Source organism: Molothrus ater, chromosome 10, assembly GCF_012460135.2.
Source record: "Molothrus ater isolate BHLD 08-10-18 breed brown headed cowbird chromosome 10, BPBGC_Mater_1.1, whole genome shotgun sequence".
Lineage (NCBI taxonomy): Eukaryota > Metazoa > Chordata > Aves > Passeriformes > Icteridae > Molothrus > Molothrus ater.
The window spans coordinates 5,792,112-5,811,722 of NC_050487.2; the positions used below are offsets into that span (position 1 = coordinate 5,792,112).

The following is a 19,611-nucleotide window of genomic DNA, read 5'->3' on the forward strand; positions in this document are numbered from 1 at the left end:
TGCTCCAAGAAGTTTGAGCTGCTCCCTTTCTCTGGGCAGCACTGGTGCTTCTTCACCCATGTTCTCCCCAGCCCCACACGTTGCTGGGAGATCACTCAAGAGACAAGAAGCTGCTCTGCTCACCAAACCTCCTCCAAGCATTGCACAGGGCATCTGCTGAGCACCGCACCCCGTCCCAGCTCCACTCATGCCCATTTTTTAGTGCATCTCTTGCCCCTACCTGGCTTGAGGAGAGGGGAAAATTTCAGCCCAGCTCCCTCCCTTTGCAGAGCACCAGAGCCAGGGAAGGCCCCTGGTGGATTTTTTCCAAGGACAGATCTGGTAGGACACAAGCACCAGCAAGGAGCATCCCACACTGGGCCAGCACTTCCAGGGATGTTCCTGCACACCTGATCCACAGCTGCTGGAAACCACCTGGGACTTCCACCTGCTCTCCTGATGGAAAACACTCTGCCTGCTGTCTCCAGCCCTGCAGGTGGGAGGAGATGCCCATGCTCAGTGCTCTGCTGGCCAATACAACCCTCCTTGCTGAGGGACCTCAGAAATGCCCCTTCTTCACCGCCCACTCCTGCTCCTGAGCAATTAAACCCTGTCTGCCAGGGCTGGGCAAGATAAATGGTGTTTATTGGGATGGCTTTCCTGTGTGCCAAACATAAAACAAAATGCCAATCAATAGAGCTGCCTCACCTGATGGTTTTATTTCTCTTCTCCTCCCGCCCCCACTTTTAACTTTGCAGTGCTCTGGAGCTCTCAGCAGGGTTTGCACTGTGGTGATAAACCAACAGATCCTCATTAACCCGTGGGCAAGAGCAAGAATTTGCCTTTTCTCTCTCTTTCCCTTTTTTATTTTTTTTTTAAACTCTCCCTCTATCAATATTTGATGAGGGTAATTTCAAAGACTTGTTTAGTATGATCTCCACATAAGGAGTCCTTGGGAGTGTTTATCACGTTCGAGGTATAATTACATTCAAATGCTGAGACACAGTTGCCAGGGTTACAGCTGCTGGTGGTTCCTCCAGCTTTTGTGTGTCTGGGGTTTCTCACCGCCCCCCGTGCACTCCCACACCCCACGCGCTCCCCTCCTCCAGGGAAGCAGGGGAGGGGGATGGATGGGAAGCTCAAGGAGTGGCCAGGGCAGGTCACCCCAGCACTCCCAGCCTGAAGGAAAGTCAGCATTCCCTTCAGGGTGTACCCAGTGCAGGGGTTTGGGGTCAGGGATGGGGTAGAGTTGAGCAGGGAGTTCAAGGTTGCTGACAAAAATATTACAGTAAATCCCTCCAGCCATTCCCTTGGGTCCTATCACTGGGGGAGGAGGGAGGTTTAGCTTGGATATCAGGAAAAGGTTCTTCTTCCACAGGGTGCTGAGCACTGCCAGGGCTCCCCAGGGAATGGGCACAGCCCCAAGGCTGCCAGAGCTCCAGAGCTTTTGGACAATGCTCTCAGGGATGCACAGGGTGGGATGGTTGGGGTGTCTGTGCAGGGCCAGGAGCTGCATTGATGATCCCTGTGGGTCCCTTCCAGTTCAGAATGTTCTATCAACTCAATAAACCTCAATGGCTGCAAAAGCTCCATGGAAGGAGAAGCAGCAATTCCTTTCCTTCATCCCTGGAATCCCCAAGTGCCAAGGCATGAATTGCCAGTGGCAGAGGCCTGCAGAATCCCAGGGGAGAAGTCCAGTGGTGCCAGCACTGGGACCTCCTTGCACTCTCAGCTTTCTCCACCCTGCCACAAGCTCCTCTGCTCTCACGAGCCAAGGGGAATCTCCACAAGAGGTGTGTGATGCTCAAGGACACCAACTCTGTGTGTGCCAAAGTGGGGACACAAACTCCAGCTGAGACAATATTCCAGCTTAAACCTGGCTTCCAGCAGATACACGCAGAGATAGGGATGGAGGGATGGATGGAGGGATGATCTGGGCTGTCTGCTGGAGATCTGGTCTCAGATCTGGCCATGCAGAGAGGGAAGGAGCTGCCAGCTCGAGCTCTTTGCTGTCACTTGACCAAAGCCCAGCCACAGCCCAGCGCTGTGTGTGCGAAGCCACCGGACCACCAGAGCTGGGAGCAGCCCCTGCCCCAGTCCCTGCTGCCAGTGTGGACCTACGGGAATGTCCCCAAGACTCTGTTGTACTGGGAAAAAATTAAAACCTGAGCATTTCCACCCCAACACCACATCCCATCCCTGCTGCAGCAGCGACTTGGAGATCTCCAGGCCAGGGGCAGTGCTTAAGGAGGCACTAACACCAACCCTCAGGGAAGGGGCACCCAAGGATCCTGGCCAGGCTCTGGGGCTGAACTCAGGCTGCCCAGCCAGATTCACCTCCCTTCCCCAGCTGCAGACATGCAGAGGCTCAGCTCCTACCTGGTACTTCTTGGACAGCGTCAGTAAATGCAGTTTCAGTCAGTAAATGGCAGCAAGGAACTGGGATTGAATTGCCTTTGTTCTAGTTCCAATTTTAAATAATATGAACCTTCCTACAATAGGCAGTGTTATCACTAATCCCCACAGTTGAGCCTGAAATAAGCTTACAAACCATGCAGTAGCACTGTGGGAAGAACAATTATTCCAACAAAGGATGGAGAGGGGAGGAAACAACCATGAGCTCCTTGGATTAGATGGAGGGTGAACACAATTGTTGTCAATTCACAATAAATAAATAATTATATTTTTTTTAAAGCCACCAAAACACAAAACAAACAAACAAACACCAAGAACAAATGCAGCGTGAAGGCCTGGTAAAATATTCACAATTATTTCAATGGGGAAAAAAGGTACCTGCTACAGTCAATAGGTTGTAAAACAAATTCAGATGGAAGCTATTGCTTACCCCTAAATCAGCTCTAATGCACTGGCAAATGTGATTATCAGCATTCTGCGGGGAGCAGCAGCATCAGCATTCATTCCAGGTGTGCTCAGTGAAGGCTCTCTTGGCCACAGGTTCATTTGTAATTATTAAAATGAACCTTGTTAGCCATGCAGTAAGTCCCAAATTTCTGGGCAGTGGCACATGCAGTGTTTGCTTTAATTTATTCTGTGCAATTTCTGCATTATTTTACTGTGTCAATGCCACAGTGCAAATGAGAAACTCCATCTCCAAGGCTCCAAAGGGAAGAGAGCTGAGCACTCCCTGTTACTGGTGACTTGGAGCTGGCACGTCCTTTGTTCCTGGGGAAAGCTTTTCATCAAGGACAAACAGCCAGAGAGCTGGCAGCCACCGTGGCTGTTCCCATTGCCACAGGTGGAAAGGGGACCAGCTCAGTGCCTGGGTGCACACCAGGGGGAAGGCAGTAATGTAGGGAGGGGAAAGATTGGGTATCACCCCAAGGAGGCACAGCAGTGTGCTGCTGAGCCAGCCTGCTACCCACAATTACAGCAAATACACAGAAGTGACAGAAAAATGGGGAGAGAAGACTTAAGATAGCTTGCAGCATGAGATGTGAGAGATTACAAAATGGTTTGGGCCAGAAGGGACCTTAAAGCTCATCCAGTTCCACTCCCTGCCATGGGCAGGGACACCTTCCACTATCCCAGGTTGCTGCAAGTCCTGTCCAGCCTGGCCTTGGACACTTCCAGCGATGGGGCAACCACATCTTCTCTGGGCAGCCTGTGCCAGAGCCTCCCCACCCTCACAAGTGAGAATTTCTTCCTAATGTCCCATCTAAATCTTCCTCTGGCTGTTTAAAGCCTTTCTCTCTTGTCCAGCAATAGCCCCAAGCCCTTTTCCTCAGGGCTGCTCTCCATCCTGTCCCCACCCAGCCTGTGTTTGTACCTGGGAGTGCCCCAATCCAGGTGCAGGACCTTGCACTTGGCCTTGTTGAACTTCACCAGAGGAATGCAGGATGCCTCACCTCACTTGTCCAACAGGAGAGCAATGGCAAATCCAGGTGAGAAACCCTGGAGCAGGTCTGCCTCAGCTGGAACCAGGAGCTTTTGAGGAGAGGAGCACCTGGGCACAGCTGCAGGGGAAGATTGGCTCTGTTAAAGGGTTCCACAAAGGGAGATAGAGTCGTGGGATCCAAAATCCCCCAAAATGCCCATTACCATTCCCAAAAAGAGGGCCAGATGGAGATCTGATCCTAAGGATGAAGAAGTTGGGATGAGGGTCCAGAGTAGTGTAAAGAGCACTGCTTGGTGGCCTCACCTCCCAAGGCAGTGGCACCAGGCATGCCACTTATCAGGGGAAGGGAAGGGGATTGAGGTGAGCACGGAGCATGTCTGAGCATTCAAATTACAAGCAGGGCTTGTAAGGGACAGGATCTGACATTTAATGCCTCTGTTTGCAAAGTGCTTGACATTCACGATAACAGGAGCGGCACAGGCAGGCGGGGCGGGCTCTGCATTCCCGGGAAAGCCAGTGAAAAACAGCCTGCTTTTCCCTCTCCACTGGCTGGGAACATCCCTGGGAGAGGCAAAGGCAGGGAGCTGTGTGCCTCACACAAACACCTGCAGCACCCCTGGGATGGGCTGCCTGCAGACTCCTGGAAAAGTCACCTCATCCCCTGGTGCCTGAGCTTTCCTCCCCAGCAGATGGATCATCCATCCCTCTCACCAGATCCACAGGAGATGTGCCACATGTGTGGAGCACACACCCAAAGCAGCCAGGCTTTGATCTTATCTGGGGCTCTGAGGAGCCATTAGAAGAGAAATAAAGTTCAACACTCAGTCTTCTCTTGAAAAGCTGCAGACTGGATGGAAATAACTTACTTTAAGGTGCCTCTCCTGACAGCAGTTCAGGGAGGGAAGAGGGGAAATCAGAGTTACAGCTAATGCTTGGCAGGAGCTGGAGGCTTGGAACCAGTTTTAATGCAGGGCTCAGCCTAGAGGTGCCACCACTGGTGTGGGCAGCTGGGTCCTAAGCAAGAGGTGGCCAAATCCTGGGAGGTGCCCAGATTGTCTGGACAGGGCTTGGAGCACCCTGGGACAGTGGAAGGTGGGACTGGATGAGCTCTGAGGCCCCTTCCAGCCCAAACCATGATTTCCTTCCCCAAGACAGCTCTTATCCCACACTGGCCTCCAGAGGTTCTCCTGGCATGGCTGGAGAGTGGCCTGCAAGAGCAGATCAGTCTCAGGCTGTACCCCCCCAGTAGTCCCAGGTTTTACAGGGCAGGGCCTGGCAAAGCTGAGCTCAGGAAGACTGGTGACAAAACTACTCAGTATTGACACAAAACATGTTATCACCACATGTGAACACTTAATTCCATTCTGGTGTTAATGGACTGTCCAGCACAGAGACAGGGCTTGTGTGGTGGCAGGGGAGGGGACAGAGCCCAAGGTCTCCAGAGCACAGCACAGATCCTGCTCTCTCAGCCATCCATCCAGCCATGTCTGCTCTTAATTACATTAAAATAACACTCTCCCACTTCATTTTTTATTATTAGAAATGAACAGATTTAAAGCATTTCCTCTCAAATTATGGTTCACCTGAGTAGATAATTAAAGGAGATACACTTTTATGTGTAATTACGCCTACTTCTGCTGCTGTATCAGGGCTTCAAAAATATTTGCAAAACAACTCAAAACTTTTATTTTGTCAGTGCAATAATTGCTGCTTGTCAGGGCTATCGGTGCCAGCGTCTGCTCAAACAGGAGCAGCATCTCACAGGCAGCCTTGCTGGGAGAGGGAGGAGTGTGGAGCTGCAAAGCATCCCAGGAGATCTGCTGGCAAACAGCTGTGCACACCCTGCCATGGAGCCAGCACTGAGCTCACCCAGGGAACAGCTACTGGAAAGGAGGTTTGTTTGAATTCTGTGGGGAGCCAGGAGGCTGGAGGGAGGATGTTCAGGCTCCTGGCCTGAGCAGTGCAAGGTTTCCCATTCATCAGGCTGTGGAGACCCACAGGGACAAATCTCCACACACTGCTGAATGCATCTGGATTGGTTTGACACACCAAAGGCTCAGTACTGAATCAGAATTTCAGGATGGCTTGGGTTGGAAGTGAGCTTAAAGCTTATCCATTGCCACCCCACACCACGAGCAGGGACACCTTCCACTGTCCCAGGCTGCTCCAAGCCCTCTCCAAGCTGACCTGGAACACCATCAGGGATGGAGCAGCTTCTCTGAGCAACCTGTGCCAGGGCCTCCCCACTCTCACAGCCAAGAATCTCTTCCCAAAATCTCACCTCAGCCATTCCCTCTTGTCCAAAATCCCTCTCCAACTCTCTTGCCCAGTTCTCCCAACCCTATTTATTCCCTCCTTGCATTTGGTGCTTCTGCAGAGGAGCTGCACCTGTGTGCAGTGGGAGCACCCACACCTGGCTGCAGGAGCAGAGGTGTGTCCATCCTCCTGTCAGGGACAGGGAATGGCTGTTTCTGCTCCTCGGGAGGCTCCCTGTGCCCAGGAATAGAGCACTGGCCACCTCTGCCAGCAGCCAGGAGTCCCAGGCACTGGTCCAGTGTGGGATTCACATTCTCTGAACCTGAGAGAAGCAGTGAGAGAAGGAGAGAAGAGAATGATCTAAACAATTCTTACCTCATTCGCTGCTCCTGTGTTTGTGCCAAAGTAGAATGCAACATGGAGATTGTTTACCCAAAGTGATGGTGTTCTGTTTCCTTGGCCTGTCAGGGCCCTGTGTGTGTGTGTGTGTGTGTCGGGACTGTTGGGTGACAGTGACAAGATTCTGTGCAGTGGAGTTGAGCTGGGTGCTTGTGCACATTCAGTTTAGATGTAGTGTAATATAATATAGAATAATACAGTATAATAAAGTAATTAATTAGCCTTCTGATATCATTGGAGTCCTCCTCATCATTTCTCCCTGCCACGGGGGTCGCGTTGAATCCTACAGTCCGGGGAGAACACTGGTCCCTCCGGGCACCCCGGGGGTGACACCACACACCCAGCCCGGCCAGACTCATTAATGGAGGCTCGGGGTAATTAGCACAGCTCAATGAGAGGGGCAGTGCTCGGCACTGCCAGCCCATCCCGGCCGGGCCGTGCCTCACGTCCCACCGCAGTCACCGAGCCAATCCTCCCTGAGGGCAGAGCAGGCCCGACACTCCCTCCAGCTGCCCTCACGCCCCAGCAGGGCCACCCGGGCTCAGCACGGGATGAAACCTAAAGGAAAGGGGTCTGGAAGAGGCTGTGGGGACACGCAAAGGAAGCAAACGGGGACAGAGCAGGGGAAAAAACATTGCTGACTCAGCACAGCGAGGCCACCTGAAGAGCGAGGGAAGGTGGGCAGGGGGCAGGATGGGGAGCCTGGAGGTCCCAGGAGCTCTGCAGGGCAGAGAGGTCCAAGAGAGCAGCAAGGAAACGCCTGGGGTCCCTGGTGCAAGTGCAGGGGAAGAAAGCTTGTCAAGGAATGCCTGCAGCAGCAAATGGGAAAGGGGATCAGCAAGGAGAGGGTGCTCCTGCACCCTGGGCAGCTCCTGGTGGGCCCACAGGTAATCCCAGGGATGCTGTTACAGCTACAGACACACCTGAGCTTCACACTTCGGGCAGCAGGCTCCACAAAATCCACCCATTTCTCCCTGACTTATAATCACAGAATTATGGAATAGGCTGAGTTGGAAAGGACCCACAAGGATCAGAGTGCAACTCCTAGCCCTGCACAGACACCCCAACAATCCCATTATGTTCCTGAGAGCATTGTCCAAACACTCCTGGAGCTCTGGCAGCCCTGGGGCTGTTCCCATTCCCTGGGGAGCCTGGGCAGTGCCCAGCACCCTCTGGGGGAAGAGCCTTCTCCCTGATATCCAGCCTGAACATCCCCTGAGTTGTCCTGGGGGAAAGCCCCCAGTGGTGGATGAAACTGCTGAGGTGATTTTGTGCTGCCCCTGGTTACTCTTGTTTTAAGACACTGCCTGGTAAGCCTCACTGATCAAACCAGGAGTCATGTCAGGAACCAGCCCTGCACAATCTCCAGCTGGACCCCAATCTGGGGCCTGGTTGCCTTCCAGAGCACACACACCACAGTCCCCTGGAGGGTCACCCACTGCCACCCACAGCCTTGGGCCCACCCAGTGCTTTCAGAGCCAAGTGACCAAACAGACACTGAAGAGGGAAGGGAAGGTGGCTTCCCTGGGAGGATGGACCCACTGGGATGAAGGATGAGAAGGGACCAGCAGCATGGGGCCAGCACCAGGCTGGACATCCCCCCATCCTCCATGCTGGGACACCCAGAGCCAGCTGATGCCCGTGGCCACTGCTGGGTGCCAAACAGCCCTGGCTGTGGAACCCCAGCTCTGCAGGCCTCCCAGGGGTCCCCTGGCTGTGGAACACCAGCTCTGCAGGCCTCCCAGGCTGCCAATGTGCTTTGAAGTCCCCAAATCCACACTTGATCTCGCTGTGTATAAAGAAGATAAAATACCCCATCTCCCTCATAAAGGAATGGAGAAATAAATTCATTAGTGTTTATAAGGAGCTAAGAAACTCTGATTAGAGAGCCAGGGAAAGGGCCCACGAGGGAAATGAATAATTTGGCATGCAGGAAGAGGGTGGTAAGTAATGCATAGGCTGCCATGGCACCAGGGCAGGAAGGGCTGGGGAGCTGCTCTGGGTGTGGCACAGGGCCAGGCAGGGAACACATCCCCTCGGCAGGGGTGGGGAATGCACCTCCCAGCCCTGCCTGAGACTTGAACAAGGGTATGTGGGCAGGGGGACATGACTGCTGAGCCTGCCTGGGTCTTGAGCCCAGATATTGTGGAGTTTTGGAGAGATTTTCACTTCCCATCTTCCTTCAGAGGGGCAGCAGCATCTTCAGTTGGGTCCACAAGCAGCAGAGACAGTCCCCAAAGCTGGGGTGACAGCAGAGACATTTTCCCACCCAGGTTAATGCCAGGGCACCTTACAGCAAAGCATTCCCACTCCTCCAGGGCCAGGTGGGTGTGAGAGGTGTTTCTGAGGGGCTGGTCCTGCAGGAAAACATCCTGAATCCTCCCCATTGCTGAGGGCAGGGGCAGAGGAGCCCAGCTCAGAGCACAGGAGCAGCTGAAACATGTTCTCCATCCTCCAATTTGATTTGCTCAACCAGTTGGGTGAGAGTGTGTATCTGAGAGCTTCATGGAATCCTAGGATGGTTTTGTTTGGAAGGGACCTTGAAGCTCATCCAGTCCAAGCTCCCACTATCCTGCTCCAAGCTCTGTCCAACCTGGCCTTGGACACTCCCAGGGCTGGGGCAGCCACAGCTGCTCTGGGCACTCTGTGCCAGGGCCTCACCACCCTCACAGGGAAGGATTCCTTCCCCATATCCCATCTAACCCTGCCCTCTGGCAGTAGGAAACCATTCCTAGTGTCCCATCCCTCCATCCCTTGTCCCCAGTCCCTCTCCAGCTCTCCTGGAGCCCCTTTAGGCACTGGCAGGGCCTCTAAGGTGTCCCTGAAACCTTCCCTTCTCCAGGTGAACACCCCCAGCTCTCCCAGCCTGGCTCCAGAGCAGAGGGGCTCCCTTGGGAGCATCTCCATGGCCTCCTCTGGACTCATTCCAACAGTTCCACGTCCTTCTTATGCTGAAGGCCCCAGAGCTGGATGCAGCACTGCAGGTGGATCTCACCTGAGCAGAGCAGAGGGGCAGAACCTCCTCCCTGGGTGCTGCTGGTGGCTTTGGGTCAGCAAAGGGGGCAGCTGTGCAGGTTGAATCAGGGTAGTACCTGAAATCCAGCGAAAAGAGCTGCCTGGAGTAAATCCTGTCCTGTCCCCATCACCCTGGAGCAGAGGCAGGATGTGGTGTCACTTAGGAGGGGTATGTGGGGTGACCACAGAAACAGGAATGAGCCCCTTGGCTGGCAACAGGAGGTGACTTGCTTGAGAGCATCCCTTAAAACCTCTCCAGAAGGCCTGGAGGAGATTTCAACACTGCAGCAGCCTCAGACCGGCTCCATCTGAGCCCTCCCGGCTCTCCAGCACTGCTGAGGCTCCCTGGCTTATCCTCCAGGAAAACCCCAGCACTCTTAATAGGCTATGAGGCATCTCCAATAATTCCAGCAGATGCTGCCAGTTAATGTGGGTTGGCACAGAACTTTATCATCGGCCCATATTGCTCCAATTACAATTTAGCCTATGGTCCTCTTGGGCTCATCTTTTATTTGTCTTTCACTGCCAAGTGTGGGAGGGAGGGGAGGTGGGAGAGGCCAGGGGATGAGTGTTTGACCTCTCCTCCCTCCTTCCCTGCCACATCTCTGCACAGCCAGTACATTCCCAGCCACTCTCTTCCCATGGGAAGGGCTGTCCTTGGGCCAGAGCTGTGCATCTGGAATAAGAGCAAGAGTCTCTCTCACCAGAGCACCCAGGGAAGCCCCTCATTGCACCCCATGGAGCTGAGCACAGTCCTGGCTCAGTTTTCTCCTTGCAGAGGGGTAAATAAGGATTTATTCCAGCACCAGGGCTGGAGTTAGGCTGGCATCACTCTGCTGTGCTGGAGCACCGGGTGCGTTGGGATTTCTGGGAGTTGCTGTGGGGTAATCGGAGCCAACATGCTGCTTCCATTTTTCAAACCTGAGAGCCATGAAGGAAAGATTTTTCATTCTGAGGGTTAGGCTCTGTTCTGGCAGTGACAGTCACCTCTGTCTGTATTGAAAGCTCAGGGAAAGTTTCTTTGGAGGCTGTGTGGCCTCATAAATGGCATCTCACTCCAGCTGGGACACAGGCAGAGATGGTGACTGGTTATCCCCTGGGAGAAATCCAACACAGCTTCCAGAGCCTGCAGCTGCATAAACCTGTATCAGGGAGTGAGGGCCTGTCAGGGACTGCCTGGCCATATCCAGGCTCTGCCAAGGGGCTTTCAGCTCCCCAGGCTCTTTCACAGCCCCATTAACCACCACACTGACAGGAGGGCTCCCCCAGACACTGTTAAAAGGCTCTCCCAAGGCAAACTACTTGGGGAACATCAAGCACTGGCTGTAAATGTCTATTGGTTACTTAAGGGGAAAACCTCAGACTGACCTGTGTGAAGGATACATCCTCCCAGCACCCCAAATCCCAGAGGAATCAACTAAACATGAACACTCATTTAAACCACACCAGAAGCCCATTAAATCAAGTGCCTACTCAATTAAGGACACAAACAACTTCACTCTGCCCTCCATCAGCTGCTGCCTATTTGCATCTTGCATATCCAAAGATGGTAGAGACTCTCTGCTTTCATTTGTTGGGATGGGCTTGGCAAAAAACCATGCAAAACACCAAAAACTATCTATCTCTGTGTTATGTGTGAGGCAAACCTCACTGTGGTATGTGAGTCTGGGGCAGTGGAGTCCTGCCCACAGGGACCTGGAGCAATCCCCACCAGCACACAGAACTCAATCACTCAAAAATCCCTGTAATAAAGACATCCCAGCTATAATAGCCCTGGAGAAGCAGAAAGGACTTGGAAATGTCCTGACAGGAGCCAGGAGAACACCCCATATCGACACCTCCACTGGTGGGACAATCACAGGATACAGGGTTCTGCCAGCCCCACCTACAGCTGAAGCACTGCTTGCCTCCCTCCCCACGGCTCACCCCAAAACCCCAGCCTTGGGGACCCCTAACCCCACCTCCAGAGCTCTCCCAGTAGCAGCTCCCCTTTCTGAACCCCAAATAACTCATTGGTGGCTGCATATTTTTAATTTACAAAACCTTTAGCCCCGGTTTCAGCCCCTGTTGTCGGCTGGAGGATGTTCCCAGTGCCAGCAGGACCAGCTGCACTCAGCATCACCTGGATCAGATAATCAGAATATCCTGAGGTGGAAGGGACCCACAAGGATCATGGAGTCCAACTCCTGAGCCTGCACAGGACCACCCGAAGAGTGTGTGTGACAGAGCTGGATGGGTTGTGTGATTGATCCCAGTAGGATAAAATGCCCAAGTGCAGCCAATGCACGAGGAAGAATCCATTTTCCATCCATCATTTACAGTAATCCTTAAGGAAAGCAGGCTCAGGACGAGGTGCATGGACAGGCTCCAGCAGGATCGGGAAGCTCAGAGCCAGCAGCAGGGACGGCACTTTGATCCCAGGCAGCGCTTCCAGCGCCGCTTCCCTGAGCCATCGCCCAGCAGGGCTTTGAAAGGCGCTCCGCACAAACAGCCGCGCCAGGAAAACTCCTTCTCCCGGCTTTTTTGCTGCGAGCAAGCTCCGATAGGGATCGCCGAGAATAAAGTCACTTCATTTACAAACCGGGGAGCCAAATCTGATAGACATCAACATTCGAGGTAAAGTCAAGGAGCGGTGGAGCGCTGCCAGCTCCCCAAATGAATATTCATGGCAAACACTCCCCCAGCTCCGAGCTGAAGAGAAGCCGGCAGCAGGAAGGCTGCCCCTGGGAAGGGGAAGGCGAGGGACCAGGCTTATTTCATCCTTTTTATTGAGTGCAATTTTCTCTTTAGTACAATATTCTCTGAAAGATACTGTTACAAACTCCGACAATTTCAACACAATCAACAAATTGGGGAAGAAAGGGAGGGGGAGAGGGGAGCAAAAAAAATGCCAAGGGTTGAAATCTTTTACAGACATCTCACTGGTTATGTACAGGACAGGGTAGGGCTGGCCCGGGACACGCCGCGGCTCGGGGGGACGGGGACCGGGGCGCTGCGGGACCTCCCGGAGCATCCTGGGCTGGGGAGCGGCCCCTGGGCCCCCTCTCTGACGCTGCTGGCCCCTGCAATGCTGCACTCGACGCCCTGTAAGGCAAGAGGAAGACGAGGAGACGGTGAGAATATGCAGGTGCAGAGCTCAGAAAGCCACGCATCCTTCCCCGCGCCCGGAGAAACCCAAAGGCTTCTTACAGCGCATCCAGCCTCTCAAAAAAAAAAAAAAAAAAAAAAAAAAAGAGCAGGGATTAATTAATATGCTGTCAGAAAAGTGATGATTTCACTGAAAGCTCTCCATTTCTCTTCAGGGGGAAAAGAGATGGAATTCTTTGTGAAGCTGAGTTGCTTTAGGGAGCGGAGGCTGGGACGTGATTTTGGGGGTGGGAGGGTATCTGTGTCCCCCCGCAGCCAAGATGCCTTTCCACCCCCTCCCACTGCAAAATGAGCCCCCACGGGTGTAAAGCAGGAGCAAACCACCAGGCACCATCAAATTGCTTTTTCCAATGTAACAAAAAAAAAAAAAAAAAAATCCCCATTTTCTCTGCTGCCAGGGGGAAACCAAAAGGTCTGGGAACCAGAGGAGAAGCCGCAGGAGCACCTTCCCCACACTCTATGACCAACAAGTTCCACACAGCAGCAAAATCCCATTATTTAGCCACTTTGGAGAGGCAAAGATGCTTTTAATATACAATTGCACCTTGGAAACATAAAGGCAGCACATTAAATAACAAAGCAATTGACTGCTGGGTCCCTTTGCTGGGTCACAAAAAAAGGGGGCTCACTGGCTAATTATTGCTGGGCATCTCTGTGCCTCTCCAAACATACCAATGCTTTCAGAAACCCACCCCAGCTGTGCCTGACATTTCACTCCTATTAAAATTCATCATTCTCCTGAATGGAAATAATTTTTTTCTTTAGCAAACCCAGGTAGTAATGAAAGTTTTATTTAGTAATGTAGTGTTTTGTGGGAAAAGGGGCAGAGAAAAGGGAAGAGAAATTGAGATTATCTTTTTAAAAAGGGAACTTGAGCTGGGGGAAAAGATATTGCTGGATATTTCTTGGGCGCAGGGGGCCACTTTTGGTGCCATGCTTGGAGGTTTGGTCTCACAGCTCTCATTAACGTTAGTGGGATCAGAACAGCAAAACCCCTGGAAAAAAAGCTGTAACAGAAACACGACTGATGTGAGGATGCTTGAGCCGGGTGGGTCCGGGGGATGGGTGCGAGTCGCGGTGGGGTGGCGGTGATTTCTATCGGCTCCGGATTCTGCCACATTAAAGCCGGACTCGAGCATGGCTCCGGCCCCGGGCGCTGTTCCCGGCCCCGCCACCGCCTTCCCCCGCGGTATTCCCGGCTCTCAGCCCTCCTTCCCAACCCGCCCGGCAGAGCAGAGCTGCCCAAGGCTTTGGGGTTTATTTTCCCTGGGGAAGCCGCGCCCTGCCGGGGGTGGTGGTGGCTGCAGGCTCAGCTCTCCCCCAGCAGCTGCAGCCCTTCTCTTCGTCGGGCAAAAATGATCCAGGGACGGCCAAGGATGATTTGGGCTGATCCCAAAGGATGGATCTCAAGAGACCCGAGGGACAGGCCATGAACAGCTGGAGGAGGATTGGGGTGGGGGGGCTGGGGGCAGTGCAGCTCATCCCCAGGTACGCAGCCACCGAGTCACCCCCTCATCCTTCATCCCACCTCCTCCTCCTCCTCCCGGCGTGGGAACCCCTTCGAGGCGGGCAGAGCTTTGATCTCAGCCTCTGAGAGCTGGCGTGACACAAATAGCAATGAAAAGGCCACGTCTGTGTGGTGAGAAGGCGTTCCAAGAGGGAAGGAGCTGTCGAGCAGCATGGCTGGGATGCAGGCACCGTGTCACCCCCCAGGCCTCTCCCTTTCCACACTCCTGGGAATGGGCAGAATTGCAAATATCCTAAATAATCAAGGAAGGGTGGCTCTGCAAACGCAGCTGCTGTGCCCGTGTGATGCCATGGAAAAGGGTGGGAATGGGGAAGGATGGAGGCAACTCTGGGAGTGTCCCAAAGCTGTCCCTGTATCCTGCAAGCCCCCCCGAGCACCAGTCCATTTCCAGACCCTCTGCAAAAGGAGTCACATCTCACCCCTTTTCCCTGGGGCCTCCCAGAGCCCCATCCCCATCCAGGCACCATCAGGGACATGACATGGCACTGCCACCCAGGCACTAACCCCAGCCTGAGTCCCTGACCACAGCAGTCTCTGGCTGTCTCCCAAACATTTAGGCTGTGGAATCTGAAGAGTTCAGCCAAAGCACAATAGGGAAAAACAAGTAAACCAAGCAATATGTGCACGTTCCACATCTGCCTGTCCATGGAAGCCCCACAAGGATGTGATGTGAGGCTCACCTGGCTCCTCAGACAACACTTGCCATGGGCTGCACCTCCTGCTGTCAGTCCTGCTTGGCACTAATGAGCATTGATAATTGCACTGATGGTGACCATAATTTTCCTGTCTTCTCTCCCTACCTTCACACAAGGGTTCAATGGCCTAATAAGGCCCCTGAGGATAATCAGAGAGGAGCAGGTTCCCCCACCACAATGGCAGCTCCTGCACAACATGAGGGGATGGGAAGATAGAGAGGGGAAAGGCACAGCCCAGCTGCTGGATGGGGAAAGCTCTGAGTCTTGTTTACTTGGGGACACAGAGAAAAGTTCACTCCAATTAATTTTTTTAAGTGGATGGGCGTTAATCTCCTTACACTTATCTAGAATTAACGCAGCCTTAAGGAGATTTTTGCCTAATCCACTTCCACATGCGCCCCAAAAGGGCACTGTCTGCTTTGGGAAGGAGCAGAGTTCAGCTAATCCACTTAAAATTCACAGGGCTGGTTTGTTCAGATTAACCTCCTCCAGCATTAATCCTCCGGAGACAGGCCAGGAGACCTCAACACCATCCTGCCTCTGCCACTGATGGGGCCACCCCCTCCATGGCTGTGTCACCTGCAATGCAGCTGACCATGTGTTGGGGTCCACAAGGACCCAGAGAGTGTCCCCAAAACAGCCACTAGAGCAGAGCAATGCAGCAGGGTGGGACAGCCAGGGGTTTTGGGGCTGTTTGAATTCCAATGGCCAGAGGAAGGAGAGCAGGAGCAGCAGTGATGCTCAGACACAGACAGGGAGAAGGGGGCAGCTGTGCCTGGGCTGGAGGGGTGCTCACAGTGCTGGTCTGTGGAGGACAGCCAGCCAAAAGTGACAGCCCTGGTATGCCACCCAAAGGCCAGCAGCTCTGACAACCCCAAAAGGCACAGCTGAAAGGCACCAGGGTCACCAAGACAAGTGCACTTCCCTCCCCAGCACCAATCTGCTGCTCTGACAGGAACCAAGACATCACACTGATTGCCAGCTCCCACCTCACATCTCTTCCTGCCAGGCAAAGCAGAGGAGGTCCTCTCCTGATTGGAGAAGCTCCCCTTTCCATGTCAAATTCTGGGAAGACAACACAGCCCATCAGGGCCCAGTGATAGACTGGAGCCAGCAGATCTCCCCTGAGACAGAGCCAAACCCTGAGGTCATCAAAAATGGAAGAGCACAACCCAACAGCGGCTCTCACGCCTCCTGGACAGGCTTTGGAGGAGATTGAGCTCAGCTGGGAGAGGCAGAGCCATTCCTCCATGGCAGGAGGGTTGATGATCCAAGATGATCCCAAAGAACCCCTCCACCAACACCAATATATTTTTATAGGAAAAATATAAAACAGGAGCAGCAAAGAAATCACTGATGGTGTGAAACAACTTGCCACAGGAGTCCTGTCAGCGTGGAGCTGGCTTCTCCCCCATCATCACTCAAGAAGTTTCTGGAACTTCAAAATTCTGAGGACACTCACTGGGAATGATCCAAGTACTGGATCACTATCCACCCTGGCAGGATCCTTCACAGAAGAGGCACCACAGCAGACAACAATCTGAACACTAAATCCCCCTGCAGTTCCTCACACAGTGGGGACACTGAGGCAGCAGGGACAAGCAGCACCTGCATGGGTGTTGGAGCTGGATGTGACTCCTTGGGCCCCACCCTTTCCAGCAGGAAAGGAGGACAGGTGGCCTTGGAGCTACAGAACATTTCTGGGTCTGTAAATCCATTCCTCGTCTCAGAAGCTGATCGATCCTTTTTTTTTAAACTCAAATTCAATGTTTAAGAGTAATGATTTCCAAGTGAACACAGAGTGGCTCAGATATATCGGCAGTTTTTATGGATCAGAGGCAAAAGCCTTAATTCAGACCTTAACAAAGGGAAACGTGTCTGTCCTCATCTCAGAACAATGGCAGGGGCTGATGGCAGTGCAAAAAACCTTTCCTAGGTGATGCCCAACGATTTATCCCAGACCATGGGCCAACTGGGATGTTCCCACAGAGATGTCCTTGGGATGCAGGCAAACTTATTGGTGAGATTCTGCAACCCAAGCCCAACCCAGCCCTTCCTTCTCTCTGAATCAAACACCTGGAAAAGCAGAAAGCAGAAGAGATCCTATGGGACTCAGGCAAGGGGGAGGGATGGCCCTGTTTTCTCCTTGGCAAAGGAGCATTAGAGGCACCAAGAGCTGACAGGCTCAGAAATAATGGTTTGAGATCACTCTTATTTAAAAACCGGCTGCCTGCTGTTTTCATCGCAAACCCTGCTCTGACTTGCAGAAATATTTAAAATTAAATATACATAAGTGCTTTCAAAGAACTGTTAATTTGAAGGTCATTAAATGGCATAAAATACATTCCTTTTTTTTATCTGGAAAGAGGCACATAATTATGCCATTAATACATGCTCTTCCTCCATATTCAAGCCTCAGAGATGTGAGGGGCTTGGGTTCACCTTCCCTGGCAGAGGCACCACATCTCCTTTTAATTACTGCCGTTGAGAAGCCTGCTGCTCCTCCATCACACCCAGGGATGGGTGCTGGAAAAAAGCATGGAAAAGCCCCAGGGGAGAACAATGCAGCTGAATTGCAAATGGAGATTTTTGGGGGATGAGGGAAGTAACAGCAGGGCTGGAAATGTGGAGCCACTTGGCAACACCCAGTCCAGTTGTGAGGAGGATCTTGCCCACTGCTTTTCACAGGAGACCTTGGGCCAAGCTCAAAGCAGGGGTTTGGTAGCCAAAAGTCCCTTTTTTGATTTAACACTCCATGCAAAAAGGACAAAGCCAACCCAGACACACACACACAAAAAAATCCCCTAAAAAGACACAAAAGGGTTGAGGTTTTTACAGTTGCCATAGAAATGGAGAGAAGGAGCTGATGACTGCAGAGCACAAAGTGAAAGGCCAGGATCAGGGGTGAGGGTGAGGTGGGCTCACCCGGGCACGCAGCCACATCCATGCATGGATATTCACGTGGGGTGCAGCCAAAGGAGCAAGGCACTGACTGAGCTTCACTCAGGAGCAGTGGCAGGGGTCAGGATCCAACCCAGCACTTCCACCAGCAATGGGCCCCTCCCAGCACTTCCACACGGCACAGGAACCCATCAGGACCCTGTGTGATGGATGGAGCCCAGCCCAGAGAAAAGGCCTATGCAATTGGTCCTCTTTGATCCAAAACTCCTTTTTTTTCCCTTAAAACCGTAACTCTGCAGGCAGAAAACAGCTTCTGAGCCATCCCTTCTCCTCTGTGATCAAAGAAAGGAAGTCCAACACCAACCAGTGTGAATCAAAAGATGTGAAACTGGAGTGCTCATCTTTAGACCAAGGAAGAGGCTCTCACCAGAGTAGGAGCAACAGAGCAGCATCAAAGAGGTGCCACCCGAGTCAAGGTGAGAGCCTCTTCCTTGGCAGCTGACAAAGGAAAAGGAGGAGCAGGTCAAACACAACACTGCTGCCATGGCCAGGCAGGGATAGCACTGTCACTTCCAGACAGAAAGGCTTCACAGTTTGGAAAACTGATTTTATGTGAAAGAAAGGCCTCTAAAGTAACAGAACGGTCTGTCAGAAATCATCTGAAACTTTTATGCTGGTTTTTTTCAAGAAAAAGCAAAAACTAAAAATAGCTATTTTGGATTTCCCCCTTTGTTTTCCACTAACAGACTGATGGCCTTTCATGAAATCTTCTGGTTAAGATAAAACAACTTTAATTGAAAGGCAAGAGAACAGGTGGCCCGTGGTGACCCTCCCTCAAGTATCACCTAGACAGCAACTCCCCTGACCCATGATGGCTCTTCACTGCAGGGATTTATTTGAGCCCACCTGCACACTCTTTGCTCAGCCTGGAGCACCACCAGTCTGCTGCTGGGCTCTTGCATGACCCTGGAGGGGACACATACAGGTCCCAGCAGAAGGCCAAGAGTGGGGACAGCTGGTTAGGAGTAGTGGCATATGAGAATCATCTGCTCTGACACAGCTTAGGAGACATCAGATGTTGGACAGCTGGGAAAGGGCAACAGAATGGAAGGGCCACCAGCCCTGGCAATGCCCAGGGGCACTGCTGGTGGCCCAGAGCCAAGGAGTATCATCCACCCTGGGAAATTGAACCAAGATGGTCTTGGCATCTCTGATAGCACCTGAGCACCCAGACAGCCTGTTTGATCCCTCAGGGGATCTTGATCTGCTGAGTAGGATGGGCAGGACTTAATGATTCCCCTTTCATATTTACCACAAAATGGCCTCAAGCTGTGCCAGGGGAGGCTAAAGTTGGACACCAGGAAGAATTTCTTCACTGAATGAGTGATTAAACACTGGAATGGGAGGTGGTGGAATGCCCATCCTTTGAGGTGTTGAAGGAACGGTGGACCTGGCATTCAGTTCTCAGGACTGGCTGACAGGGTGGATGGGTATCAGTCACAGGCTGGACTCGGGTCTCAGAGATCCATCTCACCCTGTGATACTGTGGTTCTGCATTAAAGGGTTTACATTAAACCAGGATTGCTGTGGTGTGTGGGGCAGGGACAGCATCGAGCAGGCTGCAGCAGCTGCCTCGCAGGTGCTCACAGGGCTGGCAACAGTGGCAGGGGAGCCATAAAGGTGCAGTATTGATATTTAGCCTGTGTGGCTGTCACTCGTTCCTTTAAATGCCTTTAGCTTCCTTCTAATAAAAGAGAAATCATAAAAAAACCCACAAAGGACCCTTCAGTGCCAGCGAATACCAATGTGGCGGGGCAGCGCATTAGCATGCGCGG

At 52.6% G+C, this 19,611-nt stretch overlaps 1 protein-coding gene across 1 annotated transcript in view; it reads right to left on the bottom strand.

Annotated features, from left to right (window-relative positions):
- Positions 1 to 12,256: 12,256 nt before the first annotated feature.
- Positions 12,257 to 19,611, bottom strand: part of EPHB1 (EPH receptor B1) — a 79,723-nt gene continuing 72,368 nt past the window's right edge. Inside the window, exon 17 of the mRNA XM_036388660.2 lies at positions 12,257 to 12,589. The gene's annotated coding sequence lies outside the window, so the exon portion shown is untranslated. The remainder of the gene's footprint in view (positions 12,590 to 19,611) is intronic.